Source organism: Molossus molossus, unplaced genomic scaffold, assembly GCF_014108415.1.
Source record: "Molossus molossus isolate mMolMol1 unplaced genomic scaffold, mMolMol1.p scaffold_m16_p_1, whole genome shotgun sequence".
NCBI classification, from domain to species: Eukaryota; Metazoa; Chordata; class Mammalia; order Chiroptera; family Molossidae; genus Molossus; species Molossus molossus.
The window spans coordinates 64,347,222-64,359,426 of NW_023425344.1; the positions used below are offsets into that span (position 1 = coordinate 64,347,222).

The 12,205-nt window shown below is 41.6% G+C and overlaps 1 protein-coding gene across 1 annotated transcript in view; it reads left to right on the forward strand.

Moving 5' to 3' along the window:
- Positions 1 to 4,337: 4,337 nt before the first annotated feature.
- The window catches only part of ARHGAP24 (Rho GTPase activating protein 24), a 485,703-nt gene continuing 477,835 nt past the window's right edge, over positions 4,338 to 12,205 (forward strand). The window contains exon 1 of the mRNA XM_036253181.1: positions 4,338 to 4,712. The gene's annotated coding sequence lies outside the window, so the exon portion shown is untranslated. The remainder of the gene's footprint in view (positions 4,713 to 12,205) is intronic.

Genomic DNA, 12,205 nt, shown 5'->3' on the forward strand with positions numbered 1-12,205 from the left:
AACTGGATGATGGTTTCCAGGGAAGGGGGGTTTTGGGGGCTGGGTGAAAAACATAAAGAGATTAACAAGTACTAATTGATAGTTACATGAAATGTGGAGTACAGCATAGGAAATATAGTCAATAATATTGTAATCATTATGTATGTTGTCAGGTTGGTATTTGAAATAGCAGGGGATCTCTGTGTAAAATATATGACTGGCCACTATGCTGTACATCTGAAACTAATACAAAATAGTGTTGAATGTAAACTATGACTGAAAAATAAAATAAAAAGATCGGCACATACACAGAGGTGAAGAAACAATTAGACATGTTCAAATGACTTCCAATTTAATTCTATCTAATTAACAATATCTCTGAATGATGAGAACATATCAACTTTTAATTTCTTCTTATGCTTCTTTGTTGTTTCTTCATTTCATACATTGAACATGTATTAATTTCGTAATTAGGCAAAAAAAACACTTTCAAAAATAAATTTAATTAGGGACTTTTTGATTGTTGTACCATCTACTCTGGGGGTCTAGGGGATGATGGAGTGTGAGTTGGGCTGCCATCCAAACTATGTCAATTAAGTAAGAATATAGTGATGGTCAATGCTATGTTCTCCTCAGGATCTAAAAGTCCACATAAGATGCTTCATTTTTGAAACCCTTGACTGATAGCAGGCCTCTGATGGAATCATAGGGCAGGAAGAAATCCATGGCTATAGTAGCCCTTCTCTCATTTGTTCTTTTTCTCCTTGTCTTTCTTACAGGGGGTTAGCTGGATTGATTTGGTCCCATCATTTTCATCATAGTAGTACATCCCCGTTCCCTGAATCATGCGATTAAAAGTGTTGGGGGAAGGTGAGCACAAAACCTTATTTTGTTAAGACAGAACTATCAGTTCTTGAAAAGGAACTTCTATCAAGAAATATAAAGAAAAAACAAATAAACAATAAAACAGATGTTTTGCAATAGAGACGCTTTAAAGCATAGGCTTCTATCTTAATCCTGAAATCAGATCTTGGCATATTTCAGTACCCACACAAATTGTGCATTGTTGGTGAGAGCCTGAAGGAAATGTTAGGATTCTGGCAATTCTTGACTATTCTTTTTTGTTACTGTGTTTTTTGCCCTCTTAGGAATTTATGTTTTCCCAAAAGAAAACATAATTAAAGAGCCCCAGTATCTAATATTAATGGACAAGTGGGTAACACGACAACGCATTACTCTATGCTAAGATCTTCAAAGAATCAAACAAGGAATCTGGTGGAAAACGGCAATTTTTAAATTAGTGAAGTACATTAGAATGCATTTTCATTATTATTATTTTTTAATTTTTTCTTTATTGATTTTAGAGAGAAATGAAAGGAGAGGGAGAGAGAGAGGGAAACATCAATAAGAGAGAACATCTCTTGGCCACCTCCTGCATGCCTCTCACTAGGGATTTGGCCCACAACCTGGGCATGTGCTGTGACCTGGAATCGAACTGGCAGCCTCTTGGTGCATGGATTGATGCTCAACCACTGAACCACATCGGCCAGGCTACAACGCATTTTTAATCCATACTTGTATAATAGTACTATTTGATCCATATACCTAAATTTTAGACAATGACTATACAAACTCTTGCTGAATTTCCTCTAACTAAATTCCAATCAAAGTGGCCTGAGAACAAGTGTCCAAGGGGCTTTATCTATGGTTGCTTTTCCTGTCATTGACTCTGGCAATGCTGATACTCAATTTATCCAAGTGTAGTGAGGCCATTATCATCTTTCCCTCCTCTTCTTCTTCTTTTTTTTTTTTATCCTCACCCGAGGACATTTTTCCATTTTTTGTACAGATAGAGTGGGAGGGAGAGAGAGGAAGGGAGAGAGAGAGAGAAACATCGACGTGAAGGGACACATCGAGTGGCTGCCACCCACACGACCAACCAGGGCCGGGGACAAACTGCAACCGAAGTACGTGCCCTTAGCGGGAACCGAACACGGGTCTCTCTGGACCGCAGGCCGACGCTCTAACCGCTGAGCCAAACTGGCCAGGGCCCCTCCTCTTCCTCCTCCTCCTCCTCCTCCTCCTCCTCCTCCTCCTCCTCCTCCTCCTCCTCCTCCTCCTCCTCCTCCTCCTCCTCTTTATCCTCCTCATCCTTCTTCCTATTTTATTTCTAAGTCCCTGAAATCCCTCTGGTCCTGAATATATTATACACAAACCCCTGTAAATCTGAGGTTCCTCAAACCCTTGCCTGCTATAGATCTTCTTCTGAGGGTGTTTATGACTTTGGAATCCTAGAAAATTAGCCCTTACCTTGGAATCATTTGTGGGTTTGTGGAGTTCGTCTAAAGCAAGCCCCTAATTCAGAATTGAGTTAACTGGTAAAACTTGGCTTTAAGTGATTCCCTGGGAAAGTTCTTACCAGAGACCCTAGGAATTGAATGACAGATACCCCCTTCCCGGAGTCTTTATCAGTTGCCTCAGTATCCTCCTCTGGTTAGAATCATTCAAGTCTCTTGTTTAAGAATTTATTTCTCCTTTAAAGTTGCTTCAATCTGTATGAGGAATATCTCTCAGTCCCATTTAGTTCACAGATAAGAGGGATGACGTAGTCTGAATTCTGTGACCAACCAAGTGTTTCTAGTTCAGGTTCTTCTCTCTCCTAACAAAGATCTTTGCTAAATCCTTGAGGAGCTTCAAGGACAGGAATAGAGTGGCCTTCTCTTTCTGGGGAGATGCGGGAGGGCCAGAGAAGGCTTGTATTAGTAGATATCTCTCCCCACTGCTTAATCCCCAAGTGACAATCTTCTTATCCTTAAATTGTGTGGTCTAGTTTGAGATAATCACTTTCATCACATTTCGTCAATGGAGTGGTGTCAAATGGAAAGGGTGGAGACAGTCGGGATATGTGAAGGGGAAAGGTCTGGACACAGGCTGTGTCACAGAGGCATCCCTTCATCTTTTGGATTAGGGACTACCCAGTAACCACCCTGTCAGTGTTGTATTGTCTTGAGTCTACATTGCTTGTAGTAATAATTGTTAGATCCTGAAGTAGGATACTGACATGATAGGTTCCTTGCCTTTTTAAAATGTCGCTATCTAGCATCATACCTATTAACACTTGTCTTCCTGAGGCTTTTGAGTCCATCTGTGCAGATTCCGTTTTGGTTTATTTCATTGTCTTCCAGCTTTCATCTAAAACTGCTAGAACACCTAAAGCCAAATCAGTTGATGAAGGTCATCTATTTCTACTAATTAGAAAATAAGTTACATTGCTTCTGGGTGGGAATCCTACACACGTTTTAAAAAGCCTGATGGGGCAGTTTACCAGGAAGTAAGACTCCAAGAAACCAGAGAAAGAAAATAAAAGAGAGAAGAAAAAACAACCCCCCCAAAACAAAAACAAACAAACAAACCCCCAAAACATCTCAGTGTCCACACAGACTTTTATTTTTGGTGTTTCTAAATTTAAGTGTGTGCTCTTCCTCCTCTTCTCTCTTTTTTTTAAATGTGTGCTCTTTTTTCATATCACTGGCAAAATCGAAGGAGGCCACTCTTATTTTGTGTCTTAAAGAAATCTGGTGATGATTTCTAAATCATCGAAAGCAGAGAGCTTTATAAAGCTTTTAGAAACAATTCGAGTGGGCGTTCCAGGTAACCAATATTGTAAGATACAGATTTGAAATTAGATATTCGGTGGTGGCATGAAGAGGGAGGGCTGCACCAGCACAATGTTTACTCATTCTCTTTCTTTCATACTGTGTGATTCTGAGGGCTCTTAAACCATGATAAGGAAGTACTTACGCTTTGAATTTCTCTAAGGATCTAACTAGAGGGCATCCAATAAGCATTTCTAGGAATTCGGTGTTAACGACCCAGGTAATTCTGATTGAGAAATAAGATTTTACACAGAGAGCTGAGGGAAGCAAGTAAAACCGGTGTGTGGGGTTTGGTCAAAGAAACGCAGAATTCCTAGAGGTCAGGAGACATTATTTTCCACCCTTCTCGCACGCACCCACAGCTCCAGATCTGCGACCAACATGTACCTATGACACACATGAGAAGAAATGAGCGATGGCAGCTGCGAGAGGCTGGGCGGCTCCGCTCGGCGGTCCCAGGCGTCCGCAGGCTGGGAGGCAGAGATAACGTCGCAGGGAGGCTCTGGGCGAGGGCAGGCTCCCCCGGCCTCCCCAGTAGAGTGCCTTAAATCGGCTCGGATCTTCTGAAGCTGCCAGTTGCCAAATGAAATCTGAAACCCCGAGCTGCGTCTGAGGGTTGGCCCCGCTCAGTTGTTCCAGCCTCTTGTACTGTATATTTACTCATTCACACACAATCACTCTTTCTAACTTCTGGGACTCTTCTTTGCGCAACTGCTTGGATTTCTCAAGTGCATGTGGCAACTCAGCCCAGCTCTGGGTGGAAACCGGCAGGGCTCCGGAGGGTCCCTGAGGCCACGGGAGCTGTCAAGGCTGCGGCGGGGACAGGAGAGGATCGAGGCGCAGGCGGCGGGGGAAAACACCCACAACTTTCCACCCCAGCCGCAGCTTTTTCGGCCGCCGAGAATTTCCTCCGAAACCACAGCTGCGGAGCAACCGAGTGCATGGGGCGCAACACTTCCCCTTGTTGTGGGAAGTAAGGGAGTCGTCCCACCCCCTTTATCTCTTTTCTTTTTCTTTCGGCTGGTCCTGGGAGCCTTTCCTTCGGCCGTCCCGTGTCTGTCGCGCGCTCGGAGCAGGGTAGGTGACGCCGCCACCGGGATGTGCACCAGAGCCACTGCGGGAGGCTGGGACGCGGCCTGGGGGGCGCGCGGGGGCTGCGGGCACAGCTGCCCGCGACAGGGGAGGGGGTGGCTGGAGGGCGAGGAAGGACCGCAGGAATCCCGTGCTGGTGCAGAGTGAGTGTGAGTGTGAGTGTGAGTGTGTGTGCGTGCGTGTGTGTGTGTGTGTGTGTGTGTGTACGCGCGCGCGCACGCGCATGATGGAAAACAATGCTCCTTTTAAAATCATTTTCAAAAGGATAAAAAACGGCGCAAGCTGGTAGCATGTGTTTAAAGTTTATTTAGAATTAATTTTACAAACTCTTTATATTTGTAATTCAGTACCCTCCCTTACTATCCAGCCTCTCGTTCCTCAATTGTTTCCGTTAATGTTTTATGTTCGAGTTTTTCTAGATAACAGACATACAGAGGTAGGTTTTAATAGTGAACCTTTTAATTGCAAGCACAAAACATTAGGGAATCTTTGGTAAGTTTTAAGCCGCCCAAAGAGGTTGTCTAGATTTTGCAAACAATAACTTTTGAGGAAGTATCCATTCTGAGGACAAATATGTAATATAGTCTCATTAAAAAGGTAATTTAGACTTGCTTTCTTCTATAAGTCCCCAAATTGGAAGGGAAATAATGTTACTCTGGATTCCTTAGCTTTTCAATACCAACTAGTAAAGGGGAGACCAGACTCCCCTGTAATGTATTTTAATTCATTTGAATTAAAAGATCATCTTTCATGGACACAGATAATGGTGAGGTGAAGGCCTGGGGGGAGGGGTGCAGATGGGGTGGCAGGGTGCAATGGGGAACAAGGAGGGACATCTGTAATATAACAATAAAGATAAACTTAAAAAAGAAATACCTTCTTTAAAAAAAATCATCTCTAAGTAATGATTTCATCACAATTTATCTTGTCATTCTTTTTTTTTTAAACCTAACAAGACATCATTCTTTCATCTTTTTCTAAGAAGAGGAAATAAATATATCATGCTGGGTATTTGAAACATAAAAGTTGTAAAGGGTTTGCTTTTCCATAAGTAAAACAATATGTGCTGCTGTGTCTACTAAGTAAGACAAATTAATTGGAATCCAGGGATATTTACAGTAGAGTTAAGAGGTTTACTCAATTACTGAGAAGAATATGGACAGATGGATTAAATACAACCAGTCCCCTGATTCTCATTAAAATGCAAAACCAATCCTTAAGGGCAAGAATGGATGGCGGTATTAAACTGGACATCATAAAACATAAAACACACAGAATTGCTATATTAGGAAAAGCCAGAAAACAGGTATACAGCCACATAAGACTTGTTAAAACCTCTCTCTCCCTTTTAAATTTATTAATACTTCCTCTTCTCTGGGGATATTTGAACTTCTACGGGAGCCCAAGTACTACAGTTCCCCTCTTTGCTTTCCCTGAGTGCCCGACTTTTAGGTATCAAGTCCAGAAATCCTTTCTCTTTAGGGTCGTTGCTGAGTGTCAGAATTCACCTTAAACATCTTGGAGAACAGAGCTATTGATAAAACTTAAAAATAAATAATATCCTCCTACCACTCAGAGGAGGTATATTCTTGATAGAAGGCTTTTACGTGGGAAGAAGGGATAGACTGAGTTTTTCAGATCTGGAATTTAGTTTGAGGTATGAGTAAGGAATACACAAGTAGCATGATAAAAGGAAAGAAAATCTATAATACTTTCTACATGTGAAAGGCTGTTGAAGCTCAGTCTGTCCTTGGCTTTCAACTGTATTATTTGGTTTTATTGCTTAATCTCAGGGTTTTGGATTTGAGAAGGGGGTGGCTTCCCAGTAATTCTCTTTGGGGCTGTAGTATATACTGTGAATTTGAACCATTTTTAAAACACAAACCTGAGTGTAAGTGGGGAAGAATTAAGTTCTCAAGAAAAAACAGTTCACTGCAGAACAAATAGCAATGCATCCTTCAGGACAAGAGCAGAGACCTAAGTGTTCAAGTGAAAAGTGTTCTTGGCTGGAATTCCCAGTGAAAGTTTTTGACATTTTGCTTGAAACAGTAATGGCCAAAGCTCTGAGAATTTTCATCCAGGCATGATTTTATTCATGTGTGATCTTGGACTCTCCAGGGTGAAGGGTAGGGGTTAAAGGAAGTGGGAGGCGTGGCAGGAAGGGTGAGGAATGTGCAGCAGGTGGTATTGAGGGTTTGATTCTGATGACTTTGCTGTCTTGGCCCAAAGCATACTTGATGTTTACCAACAGTGCCCCAAGTCGTTTGGCTGTGACCCAATGGCCCACAAAACGAAATGAGCTTTCTTTCTGGCGTTGTTAGCGCCCAGGATGGCTTCTCTGGGCTGAAAGCTGGTGGTTCTGCTGCAAATTCCAGGCTATGCATTTGGTTCCTGCCCTTCGTGTTTGCTGTAGGACCATCTTGGTTACCTGTAGCTATTCTTCTGTGATATTTTCTGGCCATTGGCAAAGGGTCTTTTCTCATGAGTTGGGCTTAAGTAATGCGGACTCCTCCTTTCTGTCATGTTTCAGTTTGGGGTAAAGGTGTGCTTTGGAAAAACAAGTTTGAGGAGGTGGGCAGAGCTTCATTTTGCAACTCAGTAGAGAGGACAACCACCCAATAGGTTACATGTGGGTGCGATGGAGGTTGATAAGAACAGAAGCATTCCTACTACAGTGTGGAAAATAGCAGGAGAGTTAAACTTTTAAAAATTCCTGTTTGCTCTTAATTTCATGGCTAAAGGATTACAATTTTTCGCAAACAGACAAACGTATTTAAAAATAAATACTTGGCCCTGGCCAGTTTGGCTCAGCGGTTAGAGCGTCGGCCTGCGGTCCGGAGAGACCCGGGTTCGGTTCCCGCTAAGGGCATGTACCTCGGTTGCAGTTTGTCCCCGGCCCTGGTTGGTTGTGCGGGTGGCAGCCACTCGATGTGTCCCTTCACGTCGATGTTTCTCTCTCTCTCTCCCTTCCTCTCTCTCCCTCCCGCTCTATCTGTACAAAAAATAGAAAAAATATCCTCAGGTGAGGATTAAAAAAAAATAATAATAATAAAAAAATAAATAAATAAAAATAAATACTTGGCTGGTTGCTCGGTGGCTAGAGTGTTGGCCCTTGAACCAGAGTCACTGGTTTGATTCCAGTCAAGGGCAGTACCTCGGTTGTGGTTCTGTCCCCAGCCCTTTGGGGTCATGCGGGAGGCAACCAATCAATGTGTCTTTCTCACATTGATGTTCCTCCCTCCCCTCTCCCTCCCCCTCTCCCTCTCCCCCTCTCCCCCTCTCCCCCTCTCCCTCTCCCCTCTCCCTCCCCCTCTCCCTCCCCCTCTCCCTCTCCCCCTCTCCCCCCTCCCCCTCCCCCTCTCCCCCCTCCCCCTCTCCCTCTCCTCCTCTCCCCCCCTCCCCCTCCCCCTCTCCCCCCTCCCCCTCTCCACCTCTCCCCCTCCCCCTCTCCACCTCCCCCTCTCCCTCTCTCCCTCTCCCCCTCCCCCTCCTCCCTCCCCTCTCCCCCCCCCTCCCCCTCTCCCTCTCCCATCAGAAGATAAATGGAAAAAATCCTCAGGTGAGGATCTTAAATAAATAAAATAAAATTGTAAGTAGTCAACTCAGCCATGAAGTTAATGCTCTTCCTGTGAAGAGTTGAAGCCTTATATTGAGTCTCCCAGGGATAACCCATCTGTCTGTGGCACGTGAACTCAAACTTCACAAGATTATGATGGTTTTTAGTATCTGAGTTAAAGCACATTTGGAAGTGGATTAATTATTGTGATGGACTCAAACAATGTTCAGTTTTGGGAAGTTATTGTGTATGTACATGCTTTTAAGTAGCATCTTTGCTGTACTGTGTGACATTGCTATAATTAATCTTTATAAAGTGCAAATTTAATTGTGTAAGTTCTAAAACATTTGGCGGATCCCAATGAATTACGTTAACTCTAAACTCTTCAGCATAGTGACCAAAAGCTCTTAAAAACCTTTCCTTTTTAGCTTCCTCTTCCTTTCAAGGGTCCTTCACAGTTCACACATTTGATTTCTTGCTCATGGATATTCATTCTCCTGGAATTCCCTCTTCCCGGAAAGTCCCTCTTGATTCTTGATGGTCTATTTCAAGTAGAACTTCTTTTTGTAGAATGTACCCAATTCCATGCAGAAAGAATCATTTCATTTTGTCTGTTTCCATGGTGTTTTGAACACACTTTGAATAATAATTTCTGTGTCTCCCACCCTAACCAACTATAGTGAGTTTCTTAATGGGTACATTGGTGGCGAGGGACCCACCTGTATTCTACCGTCCAGCCCAGTGTCTAAAATACATAGTAGACACTTGTTAATGTTGCCTTAATAAATGAGCAAGCAAAGTCATGTATGAATAAAGTACTAGTGGACCCCACTTTATGCATATCATTATTTACAAAAAGTTTATTTGAAAAATACCTACTTGGACTCACAGCTTATTTTTCTCAAAGTAACATGCTACAACACATAATTCAATTTCCAGACCAGTGTACACATGCCTATTTATTTACTACAACAGATGAAATGTTGTGTTTTTCAATTATAAAGCAAAAGTAAAACATAACAAAAAGCTACTGTGGAATCATCTTTTTTTTCTGGAAATCACAAAATATACTTGAGCTTAAAGATAATAGAAACAGTTATACTAGGTGCACATTTTCCACGATTGTTTTTCACATTACGCTATAAAATCTGTACTCTACCAGATCCCAGTGGGAGGTCCTGGATTTGATTTGGCTGTGAGGGTTGATAATGGAGTTAAATTTGGAGATTCTGTTGCCTGTGGAATGGGTGATAATCTTAATCAAACGAAATATACTAATTTTGGCTATTTAATAATTATCTTGAGAGCTAGGGCTTGAGAGAAACTGGATTTAATTAAAGGAGAATGTGGAGGTGGACGGAGAGGAGGAAATTCAGAGGGCCACCTTCTTTCATGTTGCTGATTCTTTATTATATTGATTTTCATTTCATCTCATTTGAGCACTTAGGCAAATTCAAAGTTTCTTTATGAAAAAATGTCTTTTTCTACAGTGATCTCTGCTACATAACTTGGGGGTTGCAGTTCATTTGAGCAGTGATACCTTTGTCACTTGCATACCTGCTGCTTAGCATGTGGATAATTTTTCAATTAAAAATACATAAAACCGCCCTGACCAGTTTGCTCAGTGGTTAGAGCATTGGCCTGCGGTCCAGAGAGACCTGGATTCAGTCCCCGCTAAGGGCACATACCTCGGTTGCAGTTTGTCCTCAACCCCAGTTGGGGTTGTGTGGGAGGCAGTCACTCAATGTGTCCCTTTCACATCGATGTTTCTCTCTCTCCCTCCCACTCTATCTGAACAAAAACGAAAAAAATGTCCTCGGGTGAAGATAAAAAAAAAAAAAAAGTACATAAAAGCAGCCTGGCTGGTGTGGCTCAGTGGTTGAGCATTGACCCATGCACGAAGAGGTCGCCAGTTGGTCAAATCCCCAGTAGGGGGCGGGCAGGAGGCAGCCAGTCGATGTTCTCTCTCATCGATGTCTCTCTCTCTCTCTACCCCCCTCCTCTCTCTAAAATGAATAAAAAGAAAAAAGAAAAAACAAAAAAACACTTTTAAATGCATAAAACTTGTGTCTTCAGCACTAGTCAGGTATCTGAAGCTCAAGTTGATAGTTAATAAAAAAAGTCCACTAAATCTTCCATGCTCTCTATTTTATCAAATTACACAATCACAAATATACCTACCTTAATCATATTACAATACCTTTTTATTACAATATCTTCATTACACTGTGCTTTAATATTCAATTTTTTACTGAAAGTCAATATAAAAGAGATGGGCTGCTTGGACAATGTGTTGACACTGATGGTTATGTTATTTTGATACTCTTTATATAATGATCTCCATAAATTCATCTTTGCTTTTACTGCTTTAAAAAGTGTCTCTTCTTAATTGGTGTTGTTTCTTTTGTTAGAAGGAAAAGGAGGCTAAGAAATCACCAGTCTCTTGTTTCCGGCTTGTCATCCAAAAAGCTGAACTAAAATGTGATGCTCAGCTGCACCCTAGTCAAGGTTTTCTGATGTGACTTGCACCTTGTTAGCCTTGCTTTAGTGCACCTGTCCTGCCCATACCTTTTAAATAAGTTAGCTCCAATCTGTTATGGAAACAGGTTGACTCACCTACATTTTGTATTCTTTTAACTCTTTTTGGACTTGTAATTAAGTATTTATTAAGTATTTATAAAGTTGTGTTTTGGAGTTTTAGGCTAGTATTTTAGAGGCAATAATTTTTCCAGATTACTTTTTGTGGTTCCTTGAAACATCATAGTAGATACTGTTTTTGTATTCCCGGATAGGTCAAATGGCCTTGCCCCTAATGTTACATTTCTTGCAAAGCTTAGAAGGAAAATCATGTTTATTTTGAAAGTATTATAAGACCAAATATGAGAGTTCTTTTCAATATGTATATCACAAATGTATAGGAGACTGACCTTAGGGAGAACTCTGAGAAACAAGAAAAAGGCCTTCTTTTCTTTACAAGTGAAACCTATTAATAAATTGAGGCTTATGGAGCTGTAATTAGGGCTGTTTTCTGCTTGTCAAATTGAGTCTTCAGAAAAATAAAGTAATTTTTCAAATTCCCCAAAAGGCGGGGTGGGGGGTGGGGGGTAGTGCTGGAAACGGCCTCATTTTTGTTCTGAAAATTTTCTCTCTCTTTGAGTTTCACAGACTCTTATGATGATAATCACTCTAATGCATCAATTTTCAACCAACATGCCTCTTGCTGTAAGAATTTTTAAAACATGTGACACCTGACTATTTAGTCAGGGGCACTGAGCTCTTTTCCCTTAGGTTGTCAGATAAAAAATGACAACAGCAAACACAATAGCTGTCCAGTGTGAATGAATCAAAATTATACCTATTTTTTGTCAGATCAGCAAAACATATGTAATTTTTGGTGTACTGCAGAATTTTAATAATTAGTTTATGTGTGTGATGAGATGAGAAGGTTGAACACCACTACTCTAATGAATTAAGTACCTATTAAGTACCAGGCACTCCATGAAGTTTTTTTCATGTTACTTATAATTCCAGAAGTGATGAGTAGCAATTAGTAATTCTAGAAACAAGCCATGTTATATCGAACTCAGATATTCTTATTCCTACTGTATGAGAATGTTTGGGCTCAGAGAGATGAAGAAGCTTACCCAAGGTAATATAGTTAGTAAGCAATACAGAGTTGAGAATGAAAATCAGGTCCCCCTGCAGCCAAGTAGTCTGCTGTTTTTACCATGTGACCTTCCTCTCCATGCTTTTCTCTTCAGTTATTAATCTTAGAGTAATAATCCGTATGCTCTATGGGTAGAGACCGTGGTCTCTCAACTTAATCTGCAAGAACTGGTTTTAGAGCTCTCTGGTGGTTCTTCTGGGTGACAGCATACTTGTGCCCATGAGTTAGGGCCCCTGGGATGGATTCTCTGATGAG